This window comes from Dipodomys merriami, unplaced genomic scaffold (genome assembly GCF_024711535.1).
Source record: "Dipodomys merriami isolate MVZ:Mamm:240054 unplaced genomic scaffold, mDipMer1.0.p SCAF_13, whole genome shotgun sequence".
Lineage (NCBI taxonomy): Eukaryota > Metazoa > Chordata > Mammalia > Rodentia > Heteromyidae > Dipodomys > Dipodomys merriami.
In genome coordinates this window covers 39,952,222-39,974,608 of record NW_027202604.1, presented here as the reverse complement: position 1 = coordinate 39,974,608, position 22,387 = coordinate 39,952,222, and the positions used below count along the sequence as shown (strand labels likewise).

The 22,387-nt window shown below is 56.8% G+C and overlaps 1 protein-coding gene across 3 annotated transcripts in view; it reads left to right on the top strand.

The window, feature by feature from the left end:
* Positions 1-22,387, top strand: part of LOC138824843 (sodium- and chloride-dependent taurine transporter) — an 83,007-nt gene that overhangs the window by 10,985 nt on the left and 49,635 nt on the right. The window contains exons 1-2 of one of the 3 annotated variants that reach the window (XM_070019210.1): positions 1,048-1,339; positions 14,613-14,656. The gene's annotated coding sequence lies outside the window, so the exon portion shown is untranslated. Of the gene's footprint in view, positions 1-1,047; positions 1,340-3,299; positions 3,322-14,612; positions 14,657-22,387 lie in introns of those variants that run through there. The other 2 variants (XM_070019208.1, XM_070019211.1) reach the window with 2 other exon arrangements.

The window sequence follows — 22,387 nt, the reverse complement described above, 5'->3', positions numbered from 1 at the left end:
TGGCCGGCGTTTGGCTTTCCTGTGGGCTTCTGGAGGGAGGTCAGGTTGAAGCCCCGAGCGGCGGGCCTCGGTGAGGGCACTAGCTGTGAAGAAGGGTCGCGTCTGGAGTTGTGGCTGTGCTCCAGGCTGGCGGAGGCCTGGGCCGGTGCGGCACACATGGATGGAGCTGGCTGGGGAAGGGCTGAGCCGGAGACCGGGCAGCTGGGTTTCTGGAGGACCTCCTGGCGGAGGTGACCCATGCCCAGGCCCAGCCCCGATGCGCCTGTGGTCGATGCTGAGGACCTGCTCCATCCGAGAAGGCAAGAAGAACGGCCCACTCCCCATCCCCGTTTAAAAACAGTGCCGCGGCACCTCTCAGGAACCGGGAGCCCCCGGGGGCCAGCAGCCCGACGATCGGCCACTGTGGTTACTCATTTTACAGATGGAGGAAGGCACAGAGAGACTGAGGAACTTGCCCCAAGTCACACAGCCAGGGTCAAGCCGGGCTGGGGCTGGCGCGTGTGTGCGCGTGTGCGCGTGTGTGATGGGGGTGCTTGGCTCTGGGGCCCCTTTCCCAGAGCAGGGAATCCAGGCCGGGAGACCGCGAGCACCGCAGTGCAGGGGGCGCAGCCCCGCCACAGCCCCAGGTGGGCAGGGGAGGGGTGGGGTGTGGCGGGAGCTCGGGTCGGGGTCTCGGGCGCTGCCCGGCCGGCAGGAGGAGCCCGCGTCAGCCCCCTCCACCCCGCCTCCCCGGGGGCCCGGCCGCCCCGGCTCTGCCGCGAGGTGGGCGGCGCCACCCGAGGCGCGCGCGCCGGCCCGGCGAGCCCGGGCTCTTTGTGTGTCCGAGCCGGTGCGCGCGCGCGTGCGCGCATACGTGTGGCTGAGCGCGTGCGCGCGTGTGTGTGCGTGTGTGTGTGTGTGTGTGCGCGCGCGAGTGCTTCCCCGCGCCCGGGGGCGTGGCCGTCGCGCCCGGCCCCGCCCCCGCCGCCAGGCCCCGCCCCGGCCCCGCCCCCGGCCCGGCCGAGCTGGTATTTTTCCACCCAGCAGGATGGGTGATGCTGAGAGCCGCCTGCTCAGACAACAGACACGCGAGGTCAGGAAGAAGCCGCTTATAAATTACCGCTTCCTCCGCGCCGCCGCCGCCGCCGCCGCCGCCAGCGCCGAGCTCCGGGCCCCGGCCGCGGCCGCGCCCCGCTGCCCGCGCCGAGCCCCGAGGACCGCGAGGACCGCGAGCCCCCGGGCGCCCCGAGGCCGCGCCGCGCCGCGCCGACAGCGAGGGCCAGCGCGGAGCGCAGCCCCCGCGGGCCGGACCCCGAGCGGGCGGGCAGCCCCCGGCCGGCCGATCCCGCCGCCGCCCCAGGTACCGAGCGCCGGCCCGGCCCGCGCAACCCGCGCGCCCGGCCTCCCCCGGCCCGGGGTCACCGTTCCCGGGGCGGGACCCGGCGTCATTGTTCCCGGCGGCGGAGGGGGCTCGGGCTCCCGGGGCTGCGGCAGGTGTGAGCGTGAGTGTGAGCGTGAGTGTGAGCGCCAGCCCCGCGGGCGACCCGGGCGCGGCGTGCTCCGCGGCGTGCACACGTGCACACGTCCCGGGGCGCGCGCGGGGCTCGGGGGCCCGGCGTGCACGGCTGCCGCACCTGAGCGGGCCGCCCGCCGCGGGGTCGCCGCGCCTCCCCGGCGCCGCTGCCGTGCGCCCCCCGCGCGCCCCCCGCGCCTCCCCGGCGCCGCTGCCGTGCGCCCCCCGCGCCTCCCTGGCGCGGGCCGCGGCGCCCGGGCCCGGGCCGTGGACAGCACGTGTCTCCCCGGGTCCCCGGCCCCCGGAGGCCGAGCGCCCAGGTGCCCGGGGCTGCACCTGGGACGGCGCCCCCGGGACCCGCAGGGCGGCGTGTGTGTGCGTGTGGCCGGCTGGCGGCCGTGCCAGCCCCGCGGGCCCGAGTCCGGGACGGGGGGACCCCGAGGGCCAGCCTGGGGGTGACAGGCGGTGGGCAGGGCCCGGGAGACGCGTCTTCCTGCGGGCTGCTCCCCTTCCTCGTTCGGGTTCCTCTTTGGGGCCGGCTCCCTGGTCTCCCCCCTCCGGCCCAGCCCCAGAGGGGATCGCGGGCTCCGCCTCCGGGAGCCCCGAGACGCAGCCCGGCCGCCCGGCCTCGGGTGCTCCGAGAGAGGCGTGTGCTGGGCACGGCCACCGGCCCGGCTATTTTGGTCCCCGCCGAGCCTCTGCCAGACCCTGGCCTCCCCCAGGGCCAGCCCGAGCCCCGGGAAGGCGCCGGGGCCGCTTCCTGCCCCGGGACGTACAGCGGCTCGGCAGAGCTCCCCGGACGCTGATCCGGGGGCTCCTGGGGCCTCTGATGTGCGCGGCCCACACCGGAATCCGTGTGACCCGAGGTCTCCGCTGAAATTGAATTAGTCTCCATGCGGTGGCTGCGAGGGAGGAGCTGGTCCTGAGTCTCCTCGCCAGAAGGAGTTTATTTTTATGAGCGAGCTGTGAGCGCTTAGCAACCGCCTCGTCCTCCACCGGGGACCCGTGCCGGGGTGCGGGGTGGCCCCAGGCCCGGGCCCGGGTTTAATCACGGCGGTGTCGGGGGTGCGGGGCTAGAAGGGGCCTCCTACCACCTGCTGAGACTCCACAGAGCGGCCCGGCGGCCAGAGAGGTTCTTAGGCCTGACTCAGCCTTCAGCTGACCTTGGGTATTAGTTCCCGGCCTCAGTCTCCCCATCTGTAAAATGGGTAAGGCGTCCTGGCGCCCGTTGGGCTGGTACCCATGGGGCCGGGAGCTAGGGGAGCTGAGTGCACCCTGTCTTCATGGTGACCTTGGGTGATTTCTCTTGGAGCCCCGGGCTGTCCGGGCAGAAGAGACACAGGACCAGCCTCCCCGCGACCTTGAGGGGTTGAGGGAGATGAGGCTGAATAAGCTTGCGGTAAGCTGTAAAGCCGGGTTGGGCTTCAGAGCTGCCGATTAGAGTGTCACGAGGTCCCAGGTCACAGTGGTATGTGGCGAGGGCCTCCGCGCAGCCCGAGCCTTTGTCCCCTGGGGACACCCTTGTACTGCCCGCCCGTGGCGCACCCAGAGCCTGCCTCCTGCACCCAAGCCCCCCCTGCCCACGGCACCTCACCCTCCTCTGCCCATCCCATGCTGCCTGCACCACCCCTGCTTGGCAGGGCCCAGTCGCAGATGGACCGGTTGAGAGCCACCTAGAAGACGGCCCTGGATTGGACAGTGACAGGATTAGGCTTCAGAAAGCCTGCACTGCACATGGCCAGCCGTGAGTTTTGGCTCCATGGGGCTTCTGTTATGATTTCCCAGGGAGCTGAAGAGCCTCTGGGGGCCGGAGACGATGAGGGCCAAAGGTGAGGCTTGGGTGAGTTAAAGGGATCCATTGGTGCCTCTGTTTTTTTCTTTTTTTTTTTTTTTTTTCTGGGAGCTGTTCGTTAGCGGATGTCAGCCCCCTCGTCCCCCATCTCCTCACCCTCCCCAGCTGGAGGAGCTACTGTGGGCTCTGGACTCCCTGTTTTCTAACCCCCCCCTTGTCTGTCCATCAAGGAATTTGGGGACTGTGGTTCTCTGAGAGTTTCCAAAGGTCCCCAATGATAAGACACTTGGGAGTCACCGGGCACATTCCCGGGCACAGGAAAGAGCTGTGAAGTGAGCTACAGAGACACCCTGGTACGCTGCTGGCCACGGCCAGAGGCAGCCGGCGGATCCCCGCTGCTGCGGACGGACTGGAGCGGGACGCAGGTTCTTCGGGTCTGTGCCTTACTTGTTGGTGTTTGCCCACCTTCCCGTGCACAGGCTGTTGGTTCTTTGCATTCATGGCTGTGGGTGGATCTGGAAAGACCCGGCATGGCTCAGGGGAAAAGGGAGGTCCATTTTTAATGTGCTGTACACTGTTGGTTGATAAACATTGGCTCTGGTCAGGTTAGAACAGGCATTAGATACAGGATACATTGTTGGCTTTCCAGATGTTCACACCTCTCAGAGGGAGGAGCAGTTGCAGTGACCTTCACCATGCATGGTGTCCTGAAGAAGACTGGAGTGACGGGGGGGGGGGGGGGGGGAAGGGGGCAGAAGAATGTTCTTCAGCCTCTTAGTGGAGGTGACATCTGAGCTGCTCTCCTCTCTCCTTGTAGAAACAGGGTGGACTGGCACTCGGGCTAGGGCGTAGCAGGTGCAAAGGAACCTGTCCCCAGGGTCCCAACTGGAGAGAGGACCAGGAGCCAGGGTTGGATTTAGCAGGACCAGGTGGCAGGGCCTTGGGTGCTGGGCACATGGACTTTATCAGGAGGACAGCATAGAAAGAGGCTCTCATGGGCTTTGGGGACAGCAGGGCAGAAGCCAGTCAAGCCTGAAGCCTAAGAGACTCCTGGTGGTGAGTGAGGAATGAGGCTGGGGTGCAAGAGGCAGGAGTGGTCAGGCCCCAGTGGGGCCACAGTTGGGCAGGGCACGGTGCTGTTTCTGTGCCAGTGAGTCTGGCCCTGAGCTCTTTGTGTAAACATGGGGTGAAGCCTGGACATGCTGCTTTAACAGGCACACGGGCCATTAACCTCCCTGGAGCACGCAGCCCAGGTGAATTATGGACAGGGCTGTGGGGTTCCCCTTCCCACCACGCCTGGGGCTGGTGCCAAGGCTGGGGGGCAGGGGCACGGGAGGCTTCCAAAAGCCAGACCGCTGTCCTCAACAGAACAAGGGGAGAATTATCTGGAACAAGTTGTGGGGTGCCATGTGCCCTCCTGTGCAGGGTGGGGAATGTCTAGTCTGCAGGACACTTAAGGACCAAGCAGCCACTTGGTGCATGACAATAACAGGCATGTATTCCTCTCTTCGGCAGCCAGTGGCCATCTGCCTGCATCGATCATTTTGTATGGTCCTCAACGATGTTACAAGTGTTTAAACGGTCCTTGGCAGGAACAGGGTGTCTCAGCTACTTGGGAGGCTTGAGGCTGGAGGAGGATTGATTGAGAATGATAGCTTGAGCCTAGGAATCAGAGACCGGCCTGCCCGACCTAGCAGGAACCCATGCCCACAAAACAAACAAATAAAAACAATAAAAACCTGCCAAAACTGCTGGGTGCTGGAGTCTCCTGTCTGTAACCCAAGCTGTGCAAGAGGCTGAGATCTGAGGATTTTGATTTGAAGCCTGACTGGACAGACCAATCTGAGAGACTTGTATTTCCAGTTAACCAGCAAAAAGCTAGAAGTGGAGCTGTGGCTCAAGTGGTAGAGCCCCAACAGATTACCGGCCCAGCCAGGGCACCCAAAGTAGAATGGTCACGAGGTGGAGCTACCTGGGTATCTGTATTTTAAGTTTTCTTCTCTGGTTATTTACTTATTTACTTCTTGCTGGTCATGGGGCTTGAACTCAGGGCCTAGGTGAGTTCTTTTGCTCAAGGCTATCACTCTACCCTTTGAGCCACAGGACCACTTGCAGTTTTTTGAGAGGATGATTGGAGATAATGGTGTCAGAGGGACTTTTCTGCCCAGGCTGGTTTGGAACCACATTCCTCAGCTCTCAGCCTTCTGAGTTGCTAGGATTCAGGTGTGAGCTACTAGTGTTTGGATATTTATTTGTTTGTTTTGTTTGCTTAGGACAGAGTCTCTCAGGCTGGGCTTAAACTTGTGAGCTCAAGTCATTCTCCCGTCTCAGCCTCTTCTGCATCACGAATATAATAGTTCCCTGAGAATTTTTTTCTTTTGTTCAAAAAAGCATTTTAAGTGACTTGGGGTGTGTCTTTGATCAGCAACCAAAGTAAAAATTAAGTCAAATTTAAATTGATGCCTAATACTCATGTATTGAAACATAGAGATTTCTAAACAGTTTAATGAATTTTCACAAATGTATATGCTATGTAGCCATCACCGATATCAGGATAGGGAACCTTCCTACAGCCCCAAAAGAGTTGTCTTGTGTTCCTTCCCTCTCTCGCTCTCACTGGAGATTGAACCTAGAGTCTCACACCTGAGAGGCGAGTGCTCTCCCACTGAGCCACATCCACAGCCCTCTCCACCTCCTAAGATAACCGCTCTCGATTTCTGTCACCATGCGTGTCAACTCTGCATCTTGCACTACCCCTTGAGCCAGGCCCCCAGCCCTGCTTCGTGTCTTCCTGCCTGACATCTAGGCAGGATGGGGGCATGCACCAGCAGGACTCCGTCCTACAGAGTTGGCCACCTTCTTCTGTTACCCTTTTTGAGATGTCAGTTACCGGGATTACTTGCTTCTGGAAGAGCTAAGTGGAAGGATCCTGAGAGAAGCGGTTCATCTGTGAATAACTTTCATTTATAATGGCTCTGTTTTATTACTAGCTATTGCTAGTATTGCGAGTTTGTAGATGAAGCTTTATCTAAGAGTGTACATCTGGGAAAAAACAACAGTGTCCACGGGGTTTGGTACTGTGTGGTGTCAGATGCCCCCCAGGGGTCTGTGGAAGGGGAACTCAGCCGCAGTTGGTCTGTGGATGTACAGTTTGGTTTTCCCAGGGTGGAGTTTTGTGAACTAAGCTCCTGTGAATATTCACATTCCATCTTTGTGAACCTATATTTTCATTTGTATAGGAAATGACTGGCTGGATCGTAAGGTAGATGTGCTGGCTTTATGAGAAACTGCCAAAGATTCCTTTTAAATCAAAGCAAAAATAACATACTTCAAGAAATACAAAATGGATAAAATAAAAAGTAGTACTTTCAGATCATTACGAAAGCAAGTAGGATATAGGTGGAGGTGTGTGGCTAATTAACTGGCAGAATATATGATTGGCAAGAACATACATGCAAGGCCCTGGGTTCCCTCAAAAATAAACTTCACTGCAAATAAATAAATAAAGGCCCCTAAGGCTATACATTGCCCTTCACATGCAGCTTTGGCCACGCCCCTCAGGTGTCACAGATACAGAACACTTTTTACCACTTTCTGGATCTACTTTCATTTTATTTTCAGTTTCCTCTTTGAGCTTTGTTTGGGACTCGCTCAGTAAGCTTGCAGTGGTTTTGTTTTGCTTTGAACAAAAATAGCATCACAATGTTCTTGATTCTGCCACTTGGTCTATTCAAACAACGGACCATTGTGGACCTAACGCACGTAGTCAGAACCCACAGGATTGCCAGCTCATTGTGCATAGCCAGCCTTGCATTCAGGAGCCTTTGACCTCTTCTGTCCCAGCTAACCCACTAGCCCAGAGAATGATCCACCCCACCACCGATGACTTTGAACTTCCCCTGCTCATGGACAAAGGAACAGCCTGAGCCTGTCAGAGAGGGTTTTGTTGTTTTTGTTTTGCCAGCCCTGGAGCTTGAACTCAGGGCCTGGGCACTATCCCTGAGCCTTTCTGTGTTCAAGGCTAGCACTTTACCACTTGAGCCAAGGCACCACTTCTGGCCTTTTCTGTTTATGTGGTACTGAGAAATCAAACGCAGGGCATCATGCATGCCAAGCAAGCACTCTACCACTGGCCATATTCCCACCCCCTAGAGAGGGTCTTATAATGATGTCCAGGCCAACCTTCAACAAACTCCTGGGCTCAAGTGATCCTCAGCCTCAGTATCCCGAATGGCTGGGGCTGCAGGCATGGTCTGCTGGCCACACTACAAGTGTTTATCGAGCAGCAATTTTATGCAGGCATGGTGCCGGGGTAAAAGGGCAGCGATAAGTAGAAAAGTCCCTGTTTGCAGGTAGCTCAGTCCCACAGTATCACAGTGGGAGGGAGGGGAGCTCTGCCTGTGAAGCAAGGAGAAGATGTATATCAGGAAGTTAATGAGCAATCCTGGGTAGTTTGTACCGAGGACCAGCATACAGGAGCCTGTGGCAGGTGTTGCCGTGGGAGTTTGGACCTTGGGCTCACCCGCTGTCCAACCCTGTGGTGAGGATGCTGAGCTCTGAGTGAGAGCAATCACCAACATCTGAAGAGCCCTGATAGGCGGGTGCTGGGGGCTCACACCTGTCATCCCAGCTACTCGGGAGGCTGAGATCTGAGGATTGCCATTTAAAGCCAGCCCAGGAAAGTCCTAGAGACTCTGATCTCCAATAAATTACCAAAAAAGCCAGAAGTGGAGCTTTGGCTCCAAAGGCAGAACACTATCCTTGAGCAAAAGCAGCTCAGAGACAGTACCCAGGCCCTGACGTAAGCCCAAGACTGCAAAGAAAAGGAGAGAGCCCTGTTCTTTTGTTCCTTCCTCTCCCCTGCAGTGCTCATCCCCCCTTGTGTGTCTGGGGGGTGGGGTTGTGTTTCCCTGGGACCGGAACCTGGGTCTTGCACATGCGGGGGGCACGTGCCCTACCGTGGAGCCACACCCAAATCCTGCCTCAAAGTAGTGATGGTGGCTATACCCAGAGTCTCTGTTCCCCAGGTTGGCACGGCCGGGGGAAAGGCATGCTAGCTAGGTTCAGTGTGACCCATCTGCCCGGAGACACCCCAGAATCCAGGATGGACCTCCTGGAAGGCTCAGAGATGCATGGAGCCTGGTCTGCAATATGCAGCCCTGGCCCTGGCTTGGTTCAGGAGGACTGGGAGAAGGGCAGGCCCGGGCGGCAGGCTTGGTTCTCATTGTGCTCACTGGGCAACTCCCTGCCCTCCCTGAGCCTCCGCTTCCCCGTTAAATAGTGCCTCAGACCCCATCTCTGCACAGTCCCTGCCTGTGCAGTTTGGAACCGAGGGCTGTGCCCTCCCCGCCCCTCATCCCCGGAGGACACCTGAGTCTGTGGCAGGGTGGATGTCAGCGCGGCCTCCTCCGGGTCCCCAGGACTGCCGGGGCCTCTACACTGTCCAGGAGCCTACCATGTTGCTCTCCTGCTCAGGAGCCTTCAGTGGCTCTCCGCGCCTTGTGACACCAAGTCCAAACTCCTTAACCCGGTGTTGGGGGCTGGTCAGGCTCTGACTGTTGCGGGTGCTTACCCTCACTGTCCACAGTTCCTGCTTCTCCTTGTGGCTCTTTCAGCCTGCCCATGACCATCCCTCAGCCCACAGCTTTCTCCCACCGCTCCTTGTCATTCTAGAAGCATCCTGCATCCCAGAACAGTGACTGACCCATAGGAACCCCTCAAAGGACATGAATTCACCCTGCTGAGTTCCTGTAGCTTTTCCTCTGGCCACGGTCAGCTTACTTGTCCACCTGAGCACAGACCTGTTGCCATCCACCTACTTGGTATGGTAGTACACACCTGTAATCCTAACCCTAGGGAGGTGAAGGCATGAGGGCTGTAAGTTCAAGGTCAGCCTAGGCTATGTAGTAAGACACTTTTTGTTTTTTTAAAGATGCCATGTATATACATGAACCATAACAGGAGCCCTGACCACATCAAAGCCCCAGCCCAGGCCCTGTGATAGTCTGGATGTCGCTCCTGGCTTGCTGTATGACCTAGGTGAATCTTTTCCCTCTCTGGGCCTTGTATTTGCGGTAAATTTGCTGGATAAAGGGACAAGCCTTCTCTCTATTCACCACGTGGGCTGCCCATCCCTGGCATCCCTCTAAGGAAGCAGTTGTCTCCCTGTTGGTTTCCCAAGGTGTTGGGACTCTGAGAGAAGGCACCCCAGTTCAGGCTCTTAGTTCCAGGAGGACACCCAGCTGAGCCACAGCCACCAGCCTCGAGAAAGAAGAATTTCTTCTAGGAACAATGTGTTTCCTTCCACTCTTGGTAAAAGAATATAAATGAGAACAAGAAAAAGAAGCCAGGCGCCGGTGGCTCATTCCTGTCATCCTAGCTACTTAGGAGACTGAGATCTGAGGATCGGGGTTTGAAGTCCAGGCAGGAAGTCCATGAGACTCTCATTGCCAGTTAATCACAGAAAAAGCTGGAAGTGTCACTATGGCTCAAGTGGTAGAGTGCTAGCAAAAAGTAACTCAGGGACAGTACAGCGCCCAGGCCCAGAATGAAAGCCTGGGACCAGCAAGAGAGAGAGAGCATGCAAAACCAGAAAGCCCACACGTGGCATCCCTGTCCCACCAGTACCGCAGGGCCTTGTTCTGTCTTGGCTCCTTGCTGGTGGTGGCTTTAAAGGTGACCTGCGGTGCGTGCGCGGCCTGCCGAGTTTTGGCCACCATGTGTGCAATGGATGCCCCTGGCTGTGTGCCACGGGGGTACAGCCGTGCAGGGTGCAGTGTGGGGGCGACGCAGGGGTACAGCCGTGCGGGGTGCAGTGTGGGGGCGACGTGCCCTCCCTCCCTGTCGCTGCCGCAGGTGCCCCTGTGTGCCCATGCTCCTTGAGCCGGGGCCCGCCCAGCCCCCACGGCCGCACTTTGCCGGCGGGCGCCTGCAGGTTGCCTGGGGTCTGGCTTCCGGCTGCGGCTGCGATGATTCCCGGCGCTGACTCAGTGCAGGGGCAGAGGGCAAGGTGATTACGGAACCCTTCAGCTTCTCACTCGGTGTCCAGCCCCCGCCCTCCCCTGGCCGGGGCAAGTCGCAGGCCTCTGTCACGGAGCTGGGGTTCTGGGGACACCCAGGCCGCCACCGCCCTGCGCGGAGCCCGCGGTGCCTCCCTGCCAGGCTGGGCGGCAGCTCCCAGGGCAGCCGCAGCGCCAACTTCTGCCTTGAGTTCCGGGCAGTGAGCTCCAGCCAGAAGGGTAATTTGCTTTCTTTGAAACTCTGCGGAAGGCAGAGAGGAACAAAGGTGGCCAGGCTCTTCCGAGAAAGCCCCGAATCTGTCACCTGGAGCGCCGTGTTTTATTGCCTTGGCCTGGGCAGTGGGCAGCGCTCACCCAGCCTCTCCGAGGGCCCCGCCGGCCGCTGCGCATCTCCCCGCCGCCCATGGGGTCATTAGATTGGAGGCTGAGAGGCAGGGAGGATTCTCTTCCCTTTCTCAATATGTTTTTGCCACTGACTCCAGCTTGCTATCACCACGGGCCTGGAGGTGGACCGGGAGCTGAGTGGCTCCCAGGGTGGCTTGTTCGGTACGGGAGGTGGCAGGATGTTGTAACAAAGCAGCGATGATAGCAACACGGCGCAGGCAGCCACACGTGCAATCTTGAGACCTCTTGGGGATCCCCCCCATCTTTTTGAGGCAAGATTTTGCTGTCTGTAGCCCAGGCTGTTTTCAAAACGATGAGCCCCCACCTCAGTGCTGGGATTACAGGTTCAAGCCACCAGGCTCGGCTCTGGTCTGTGGGGATGGCCAAGGTGGGTGCATTGCTAACCAGCTGGCGTGTTTGCTGCTGGCCCTGGGGCCGCAATTGGAGTTAAGGTGGGGCACCTGTTGTCCCAGTTCCTTGGAGGCTGCGGAGGGAGGCCTGAGCCTTGGAGGTCTGGCAACTCAGTGAAAGCCCCCACCCTACCAACAAGGATGACGACATGTGAACCTCACATTCTCCGTCTTGTATTATGAAAACTCAGGGCCTCCCGAGGCAGGTGACTTGCCCAAGGCCACTCTCTGGGCTGGGAGTCGGCCCTGCCTGGCTCTTTGGGTCAGTGCCGCCTTGGAAAGGATGCAGGTAGGGAAGCCTTTTACTAGTGAGCAGTGTCCCCGCTCCAAAAGCCACAGAAGGCGTTTGCAGGCGCCAGGTCACATGACCAGAGCCCAGCCAGCCAGGCCCTGCTGGCCCGAGGCTGCAGGCGCTGTGTCTCGACCAGGTCCACAGCAGGGGCCTGGCGCCCTGCCCTGCCCGCTCGCTCCAGGAGTGTTGGGGAGATGCTCTCGGCTCCGGGGAGACCAGCATGGGGCCTGCTGGAAACGGCCCTCAGAGAAGCTGCCCACCAGCTAGGTAAATTCCCGTGTGGGCTGGCCTGAGCCAAGGACATGCAGGAGCTCTCATCTGATGCTTCCCTTGCTTAAAGACCGGTTTCAGCTGGCCACTGGTGGCTCACACCTGTAATCCTAGTTACTCTGGAGGCTGAGATCTGAGGATTAGGGTTCAGAGCCAGCCCAGGCAGGAAAGTCCTTGAGACTCATCCTCAATAAACTACTCAGAAAAGGCCGGAAGTGGTGCTGTGGTTCAAGTGGGAGAGCACCAGCCTTGAGCACAAAGAGGCTCAGGGACAGCTCCCGGCCCTAAGTTCAAGCTCTCGGACCAGCAGAAAAGAAAAAGAAAAAAAAAGATTGGTTTCACCTGGCAAGTGCACACAGTTTTCCTGAATTGGGGACCGGGCTTGGGGAGGGGGTTCGGTTCCCCACCTGGTTAAGCCATTTCTGTTTCCACTTGGGAAGAGTCTGACAGACACACACTGGGTCCTGAGAACGCGGAGCTCCCTGGAATGGCAGAGCTGGGCATCAGCTGGGGCTCGGGGCCCTCAGGCCACCCGGGATGGAGGGCGGGATTTATGATAGGCTCTGAAGAGCCCAGCAGGTGTTTTTGTAGGGGTGGGGTGAGGACCAGGGAGGTTCAGGTCCAACCTTTGCCCACAGGTTCCAGGTAATTGGATGCCAGGGCTGCCAGAGGCATGGGGGGAGGTGTGTTAGATGTCAGTTTGTTTGCATTTTCCCATTTGTTATGATGGACTGAGAATCTTAGAGATAAGGAGACCATTATAAAAGGACATCCAGTTCAAGACCAGGCATAAGTCTGGATTCTTATGGTTGTAATTGGCCAAAATCTTTGTAAAGAACGTTGATTGTGTTTATGAACTTCAGGTGTAGCTAGACTCAGGTGCTGAGAGAGGCGGTCTTTTGTCTCCATTCATTTCTGGGCTAAGTGTCCCTCTGTGCCTGTACCATTGTCCTCGTGGAGCGGGACTCCTAGCTGCTCCAGTAAGAACTCTCCCCTTCCGCTTTCTGGATGAGCCATGTCAGTGTAGAGAAAGCCCTCTTTTGTCCCAGTGTCTTTAGCCGGAGTGTCTCAATCATCATTCCTAGGTTCCGGCATGGTTAGAGGCAAGAGTCGGCAGTCCCTTCAGATTGGCCAAGCCTGGCTTCTGTTCCCACCTAGGAGTAGAGGTGATGTCGGCCCACTCAGTGGGCTGAGACTCCAAGGCCAGTAGATTTAGGCTGTCCCAAGATTGAGTGCCACTCAGATCCACTGCTAGGCCGGGCTGGCCTCCCCCCGGCTGGTGAGAATTCACCTCAGGGAGAAAGCTTCCGCCCTTCTTTGCATCATTCTGTGGTTGTGCTGTAAATATGTGAACTCCTTCCTTCCCTTTGGCCCTCTACCCTTAGTATAGTCCCAGACCGTCAGATTCAAACCTCATAGACGGTTGCTACTTCTACCATCGTACCCAAGGCAGACATCACTGATGCATCCCAGCTTCACAAGAGCATGAGGGAAAGCTTCAGTAACGTGGGGACCTTGGCTTGTTCACTGCTGTGTCCCTGTACATAGTAGGTGCTCACATAATAACAGTTGGCCGTTCCTACCCTGTACCTTGGACCAGTGGGGATCTTTCGTAGCCAGGGCCTGTCTGACTTGGGGGCTGGGGCCACACCTGTGTTTTGAGTCGGGTAGGGACCACAGGGCAGGGCATCTGGGAGGGAGCGAGGGAGGGAGGGTATAGTGGGGAGCATGTCCCCCTATCCCGGTCACTGCTAATCCCACTTTAACTGCTCATTGAGATGTAAGATCTCCCCGATAAGAAATCATTTCCTGGTTTTCTGAGGGGGGTGGGTTATATTCCAGGAAACTGGGAGGGCCTTCCTGCCACTGGGTAAGAGGCTCTGCCGGTGGTCTGAGACACAGGTACTCTGCCTCCATTTGCTTGTTTCCCAAACCACGTTCCAAAGTACCAGAGACTCCTATTAAAAACCCTCACAGGGCCTTAGGCTGAGCACGGTGGTGTAGTCCTTCTAGGCAATGGGTAGAATTTACCTTGGGCTCTACCCTTAGCCCTGCAGAAAGTGAATGAATTAAAATACACGAAATAAACCATAGTAGGGCCCATAAAATGGCCCTGGAGTCGTTCCCCCAGGAAGATGGCTGGCCCCAGCAAAGGGAAGCTGGTGGGCTTGGCATGATGATGCTAGCCTTCAGCAGCCCAGCACGGGGCTCACGCCTGCAATCCCAGCTACGCAGGAAGCTGAGAGCTGAGGAATGTGGCTCAAAGTCAGGGTGGGATAGTTGGAGAGACTTGTCTCCAGTAACAGCTAAAAAGCCAGAAGTAGAGCTGTGGCTCAAGTGGTAGAGTGCTACCAGGGACAGTGCCCAGGCCCTGAGTTAAAGTCCCAAGCCCAGCACACACACACACACACACACACACACACACACACACACACACACATACACACATACACACACACACACACACACACACACACACACACACACACACACACACACACACACACACACACACACACACACGCCAATGTAGTAATTGATGGGTGTCACATTCTCAAAATCTAGGGGTCTCTCAGAGCCTTGCCATCCCCCCTGCTGTGACCTTTGATGTGTTTGTGCGGAATACCCAACCAGTCACAGGCTTGCTGAGAGCCTGTGGTGGGGTTGGGGGTATGGAGGCCTTTCAGGGGGCGTTACTGTTTGCATGCCCCTCTGAGCCCAGCAGGCCACCTGCAGACCGCTCAAGAGCATGCAGAACAGGGTGTGTGTGCACAAGGGCTGCGGGCCCAGCGGCCCCGGGTGCATCCCTGCACCTGCCTTTCTGCTCCCAGGCCCTGTTGGGTAGAGACAGTCACCCCCTGCACGAGATGCTGCTGTCACCCCTGAGCAGAAGATGGCTGGCCCGGGTGCAGATAGGCTCTATCTGACCACTTGTCCTCTCTCTTGGCCGCAGGTCCAGAGCCAGAAACACAGCGCCTTCTGAGGAGCCTTTAAAACGTGAGTAGCTTTGATTCCCCCTCCTTTCTCCGTGGGGTGGCGTTGGCCATTCTGGGCACCTCCATCCCTGCAGTAGGCCTCCTGGCTTGGTCCCCTGTGTGCTCACCTTCTGCAGGGATGGCACAGGAATGGGAACCTTGCGGAGTCGGCTCATGATGGCACCACACCAAGGGGTGACCCGGGCTCCCTCGGCAGACAGGGTGCTCTGGGGACTGGGGCTTTCGTCACAAATCGTCTCGATTATATTGAACATTTATTATTATTTACTATCTGCAGTACTGGGGATGGAACCCGGTGGTCTTAATATTGAGCTATATCCCCAACCCCACTAAGCTTTGTTTTTATTAAAACGAAACAGAATAAAACATGTTGTGCCAGACACTGGTGGCTCACACCTGAAACTCTAGCTACTCAGGAGGCTGAGATTTAAAGATCCCAGTTTAAAGCCAGCCAGGGCAGAAAAGTCCACAAGATTCTTACCTCAAATAAATTACCAAAAAGCTGGAAGTAGAGCAGTAGTTCAAGTGCTAAAGCACTAGCCTTGAGTGTAAAAGCTCAGGGATGGTGCCCAGGCCTGAGTTCATGCCCCAGTATGGACACACACACACACACACACACACACACACACACGCACGCACGCACGCACACACACACACAGTTGAAAACTCTCGGTGAAATTGAGAGAATGCTATAGTGACCTTGATATACCCTTCATCCAGATTTTCCTATTGTTTCTGGGTTTGTCTCCTTCTTGCTACGTGTTGTTCCACCAATCAGCACGTGAGTGTTCTCTTCTGCTGATTCATTGGGACTTCCCTTTACCCCAGTCCTTCAGCTATTTTGTAAGACCCAGGCCATTGTCTTACATAAGCACAGCACAATTAAGAACTCGGGACATTTAACATTGACACAGTTTTCTTATCTAATCTATAAGCCTTAAAAAGACATTCTGCTGATTGTCTATGTGTTTACTGCTGGCAGGCTTGCTTTCCTTGGTGTGGGGATCACAAGGGTATCTTTCTGGGGGGCTGAAGGAAGGAGTGTCTTCCTCTGGCTGGTTTAGTTGATTTAAAACTTCACTAGCTTTCAAAGTCCTTTAGTGCTGGCATTCGGCAAGAAGTACTGCTTCCTGCAGATCCTGAAGACGGGGCTTCTCCAGCCCAGGCTTGGAGTAGAGGAGCTCTCTTCTCCAGCCCAGGCTTGGAGTGAAGAAGCTCTCCTCTCCCAGCCCTCACTAAACAAGGGCCTTTATGCTAATCCCTCACCTACCTGTGGATCACCCACCTGTGGACCGTGCCCAGCTCTGCACAGCCGCCCCTTTCCTTTCTGCTGCTTTGTGACTATCATTTTGTTCTGATGAAACCCAGGCCTTGGCCTGGCCAGGCCTGTGACCCACCACTGAGCTGCACCTCCATCCCCTGAGCACACACCTGTAAGGGGGTCAGTTACGTTCCTGCCAACCCAGGGCTGGAGTGCGGTTGATGTGGGGCTCACCTTTGAAGAGAGACTAAAAAAAACTGGTTTGTGGGTCCCCTTGTCTGCTGCCTGCCACCTGTTGCTGGGCCTGAGTGTGCCCTTGTCGGAAGGGGGCAGCCCTACCCAGCCCCCCTCCCTCCCTCCCCCCTACCCCTGTGCCGAACACTTCCCAGCACTGCCCGGCGGATGGATGGGCATGTGTGGAGGGAGAGGATAGCTCTACCATGGTCTTAATTGTTCAGCAGCAGAAGTAACCCCTGGCCGCTGGTGGACTGGAGCAACTACCCCCCCCCCCCCATGGGTGCTTCCTTCCCCATCAGCCTTCTCCGCTACATTCTTATTGTGTAGCTGCAAGTGACAGGAGAAGGGCAGGGTCAGTTACCAGAGCAGACCCACAGCGGCCAGTGCTGACATGATGTCCCTAGTACAGAGGGGGAAACTGAGGCTCAGAGATGACTTTAGTTATTAGGCCGCCTCTCCACTGGATGGACTCCAAGCCCAGCCCCTCCCTCCCCCAGCACTTCTTGCTGGTTAATGAGTAACAGGGGCCCTGGGAGACCGGGAGGACCTTCTGCTCCAAAGCTGGAATGCGGCTCGGCCTCCAGATAAAGAGTTGTGCAAGGGCGGGCCCTCTGCCTGGCAGTTTTATAGGTCACGAGCAGATAGAGGCCAGCACTCTGCCTCCTTTTTGGGAAGCCCGTTTTGCGGGAGAGGCCGAGAGATGATTTTTTAGCTGGATTTGCTCTTAGACATGGGATGCTCCAGGCAGCCTTCCTAGCTTGCTCTTCTAGAAAGACAGTCTGGGCCACCCACGGTGGGCTGTGGGGAGGAGGCACCATCCAGAGCTGCTGCTGGTCAGCTCCTCCGGCCCGCCCTCCTCTGAGGTTACCTCCCGGGCCTTGGGGTCCCCTTTTCAAGAAAAGGAGCAATGTGGTCTGGTGCGTGTCTGCGTTGTTCGGGAGCCTGCCCTGTTCATGAGACAGCTAAGAAAGCATTTGCTGTGACAGCCCACATGGTGGAGCTCGCTGAGCTGGGGAGCTCTGGGCCCAAACCCTAGCTCCAGGGCTGGGGTGTGTGTGACTCAGTGGTGCAGGCCCTCGCTGGAGCCCGTGACCACTCTGTGACTGCAGCAGACTCAGTAAACCTCTCTGAGCCTCAGCTTCCCTTACCTGAAAGATGGAACACCGAGGAGGGCTGGAGGGACAGGGGACATAAATGGGGGTGACTCGAACCAGCTCCGTGCACCCTATGTAGTTTCTCCTCCAGTTCTCCAAGGAAAGATTCTTCACAGCAAGCCCGGCCCCCCTCAGCTAGAGTCCAAGGACCAGGGCCGCCCTGGGCGAGGGTAATTTAAGGGATTGTCCCACTGGGTTAGGGCTCTGGGCTGTTCCAGGCCCTCCCCGACCTGCCTCGCCCCTGCTATAAACTCTGGTCTATTACCTCACCAGGCCCGGAACTCCTAGTGTCTTCAGAAAGTGCCACCCCAGCATGCATGCGTGCACACCCTCACCCCCACACACACTTCAAGAGAGCCAACGACACAGGATTTCTTATTTCTTATGCATGTTCAGTAGAAAAGCCAAACTCTTCCAGCACAGAAAACTTACTATCGAAAAACTGAAAGAAGAAAACCAAACCTTGTTCTCTCTATCAGTCAGAGAATGTGTGCGTAGATATAAGTGCCAGCTGGGCAAGGTGGCTTGTACCTGTAGTTCCAGCCACTCTGGAGGCGCTAAGCATTCAAGGCCAGCCGGGGCAAAAGCAATGAGATCTTCCCTCAAAACCAAAATGCAAACAAAGCGCTGAGATTGGCCCAGGATTCAGATTGCCATACTGGTGTCATGGCCAGCCTCTTTGGGTAAAGCATTAAGTAGTAGTAGTCGTCATAGTATTAAGTTTTTGTTTGCTTTTTAATCGGTCATGGGGCTTGAACTCAGGGCCTGGGTGTTGTCCCTGGGCTTTTGCACTCAAGGCTACTGCTCTACCACTTCCAGCCACAGCTCAAAGTTTTCCGGTTTATTGGAGGTAAGAGTCTCACAGACTTTTCTGCTCAGGTCTGCCTCAAACCGTGATCCTCAGTTTTCAGCCATCCTAGTAGCAAGGATTTACAGGTGTGAACCACCAGTGCCCAACCATACTATTTTTTGTTGTTGTTGGTTGTGGGTCTGAACTCTGGGCATGGGCACTGTCTCTCAGCTCTTCAACTCAAGGCTAATGCTCTACCACTTGAGCCACAGCACCACTTCCAGCTTTTTTTGCTTATGTGGTGGTGAGGAATCAAACCCAAGGCCTCATGCATGCAAGGCAAGCACTCTACCACTGAGCCACCTTCCCAGCCCACTATGTTTTTTTTTAAAGATTTTTTTTTTGTCGGTCGTGGGGCTTGAACTCTGGGCCTGGACGCTGTCCCTCAGCCCTTCAGCTCAAGGCAAGCGCTCTACCACTTGAGCCACAGCGCCATTTCCGGTTCACGGACTTTTCTGCCCAGGCTGGCTTTGAACCGTCATCCTCAGATCTCAGCCTCCTGAGTAGCTAGGATGATAGGGGTGAGCCACCGGCGCCTGGCTTAAGATGTTTTTATAAGCATACATTAGATACGCCCAGGGAAGTTTCGTTGTGATATTTGCGCGCAGCACCCTCACCCCCTCTCCGTCTGTCTCCCTCTGCCCTCTGCATCCTGTGTGCTCCTGCCCATCTCTGCCTGGGCCTACATGTCATACCTTCATCTCTTGCCTTGGGGGTGTTGCGCACCTGTTGTAGACCAGGAGCAGGGGACATAGCAGAAGCCCCCCGACCATCAGCCCTCGAGTCAGGGGCCTGGCCACGGGAGAAGCTATACCTCCTGAGCCTGTTGCCTCCATTTTCCTGTGCATTTCCAGAGGTAAACGGCTCAGAGGTAGTGCTTGCTGCCCAGTGCTGCCATCCCCAGCTTGCACACAAAGTAAAGGCTTGCAAGGTTTGAGAGAGGTGGAGCCACTTGCCCGAGGTCGCACAGCACCGGGGACTTGGGCCTCCGCACCCCCCCCCCCAGCACTCTCCTGTGTGCTCGCATCTGCCATCTGGCAAAGTCATCGCCCAAGTTCTCTGACCGCGGGACCGTGTGGTGCCCACTAGGGTAGCAGGCGTGGGAAGGAGAAAAGCCTGGTCCCTGGTTGTTGTCAGAGTGACGTAGTAGTAACCACCAGGAGTGACTTAGTCACAGGTCAGTGACATCGCTCACCCTAAAAAACCAAAGCCAGGGAGTGGCCTGGGCCCAGAAGCCCCATGGCCAAGGGCCAGGGAACATCGGGAGAAGGGTGGCCCCAGTTTGCTTTTGTGGTAGTATTGGAGTTTGAACTCAGGACTTTGTGTTTGCTAGACAGAGGCTCTACTACTCCAGCTTCTTAAAGCCATGAGTAGAACTCTGTGAGTCTTTGGCCTTTCCAGTCACAAAGAAATTCTATATTGACAGTCTTCCAGCTCTGCTGAGGTGGGGGAAGGCCCCGGGGACTGGGTTTAATGGCAGGGGGGAAGCTTGGGGAAAATCTCTTAAGCATTTGGAAACTGAGAATTGAAAGTGTGATCATTCAGTCAGCAAAAAGTTGTGGACTTTTGCTGGGCATGGTGGTGCATGCCTGTCACCTCAGCCCTGGGGCCCAGTTTGGTCTTCATAGCAAGACCCTGTCCTCCTGCCCTGCTCCCCAGAGTTGTGAACTTTTCCAGTGGACCAGCCTCTGAGGAGCTCTGGGGACCCACAGGTGATACCCCTGCTTCCACCTAGGGCTCCAGGCTTGAGCATGGGGTGGGGGTAGGGGGGTGGTGCAAACTAGGAACTTGGGGTGTGTGTGTGTGTGAGAGAGAGAGAGAGAGAGAGAGAGAGAGAGAGTTTTCAGTACTGTCACAGAGCCACGCCCCTTCTCCCCTGTGAGGATGCTTTGGATCCACAAAGTTCCACAGGCTTTTTTCCCAGAGGTCTGGAGAGATAGTGGTTTGCCACTGTGGATGAGCACAGGAAGGGCCTTACCAGTACAGGAAGTTGCCCATGTAAAGGCCTTGGCAGAGTGTGAAAGCAGGGAGGGATCTTTCCGGAAGCCAAGCAGGGGGCGGCTTGGTGTGGCTGGGTGTCCCGGGCAGGTGGTCTCCCTGGGTCACCTTGTGGCACAGGCCCTGGGCTGGTCCAGCCTCCGGGACCCATTGTCCGTCCTTAGTTCATGGTTTCAGAGGTCCGCTCAAAGCAGCCAACTGTTGTTTGGTTGTTTTGACAACTGCTTCTAAAGAAGCTTCAGGAAGGAAAGCAGATAAGCTCTGTGCTCACCCACCTCGGTTGTGGGAGAATCTCAGCTGGGCCTGGAGCCCCAGGAGGAAACCCACTTGAATGAGGCGTCTGGCCTCGGCGGCTGACCTAGTTTGCCGACTCCCCTCACGTGGTTTGGGGAGTGAAGCGCCCGGGCTGGGGACACCACCCAAACAGCCGGCTGGTGTGACACGGAGCGCCAGGTGGAGAAACTGAGAATCTGGTGTTTTCCCCGCGTGACGTCACTCCCAGAGCAAGGGTGGACACCTAGGGCCACGTCCACGGTTAGGGTTTGCTGAACCAGGAGTGAAATGAAAGATGTCTCCCCTCTCTAGGCAGGGCAGGGGGTGTTCTGTTTCTCCCCGGAGGAGGTGTGATTGTATTGGCATCACCCCGAGCCTTCGGGGAGCAAAGCTGGAGAGCCCGGAGGCCTTCCCCGCAGGGCAGTGTGAAGGTGAAACTCAGCCTTCCGGGGTCAGGAGGAGCTGGTTGACCAAAGAACTAGATGAGTGAATTAACAAGGCGGGAGCTCTTGTCTATTTATAGTTTGGCCTAAATCTCTGCCAGTCTTGCCTCCAAGGAGGAAAAGGAGACTTTTTGCGTTTGGCCCAGGTGATGTGCGTGGGGAGTAAGCGGATTAAGTTCTGGCTGCGGGGGCTGGGAGGCTGGAGGGTCAGGGGTCAGCGGCAGCTCTGAGGACCGGAGCGGTGGCCAGGCCACTGGGGGCAGCCACGGCCTTCCCCAGCAGCGAGGGCTGGGGGGCAGCACCCTCCTGTTCCCTCATCAGGTCCTGGACTTTGGCCCCCTAACTGCTCTAACCCAACTGAAGGTCCGTGGTTAGAAACCCTTTCCCTTAGCCTGCCAGGTCAGTGTTTGGTCTTCTTGGTAGATGTCCTTCCCTCGTACCTGCTCTGAGTTTAGCTAAATGGGAAAGCACTGAGGAGGCCTGGGTTGTGGGGGAGGGGGGAAGAGTGAGGAGAGGGGGTGCCCTCCACAGTTGCTGCTGGTCACCACCTGGTCCCTGAAGACTGGTCTGGGTCAACTCAAAGAGATCTGGATTCTTTTCTTTAGGTGTCTGCTACTGGGGCTTGAACTCAGGTCCTGAGTGTGGTCCCTTACCACAAGAGTCTCATGGACTTTCCTGCCCAGGCTGGCTTTGAGCACTGTCCTGAAATTCAGCCTCCTGAACAGCTAGGGAGACCTGGTTTCTAACCCTTGCTGTAGTTACCTTGTCTCTCTGTCTGCCTTGTCTCCTCTAGTGTCAAGTTGAGGGTTGGGGCTTCGTGGTGTCAGAGGTCATGACCTGGAGATGCCCCAGAGGGCAGTGGTTAAGGATCCAGAGTAGGTTCTTCTCTGGGCTGTGCAGTCTTCAAGTTGCTTAAGATCTCTGGGCTCAGTTCACCTGTGGGACATGGGGAGGTAAGATTTCTCACAGTACTGGCTGTCAAGAGCTTGGCTCACACAGCCTGGGCAGTTGGCACTGGCTGGTACGGTGCCGTTGGAGGACCTCGCTTGTATATGGCATGTCTGTGTGCCTTTTATCCTGGCAATCTCTACCATGCTGTAAACCCTCCTTACCTTTGGACTAATTAGGAGATAAGTGCGCAGCTGTGAGCAGTGGAAAAGGATTTAAGGATAGAAGAGAAATATTTAGCCTGATTAAAGAAATTGCTATTAACTGGTGTTTAATGGGAAGTATCCAGCCGGGTGCCAGGCACATGTCAGCCACCGTGATTCTGCGGTCGAAGGAGAACAGTTGTGATTAGGGGCACAGACGCTTGCTACATCTATGGTCAACCTGGGTGCCTAGCCCAGCCCTAGAACATTCTGCCATCTGTGACCACAGAGAAGGAACAGGCACACAGTCACCAGCAGAGGATGGGCACCTAGCTGCTGGGGGTACGTGTGGGAGGGGCAAGGCAGGCTTCCTGGAGGAGGTGGTATTTAGGGAGAGAAAGAAGAGCAGGATATGTCTTTCAGGG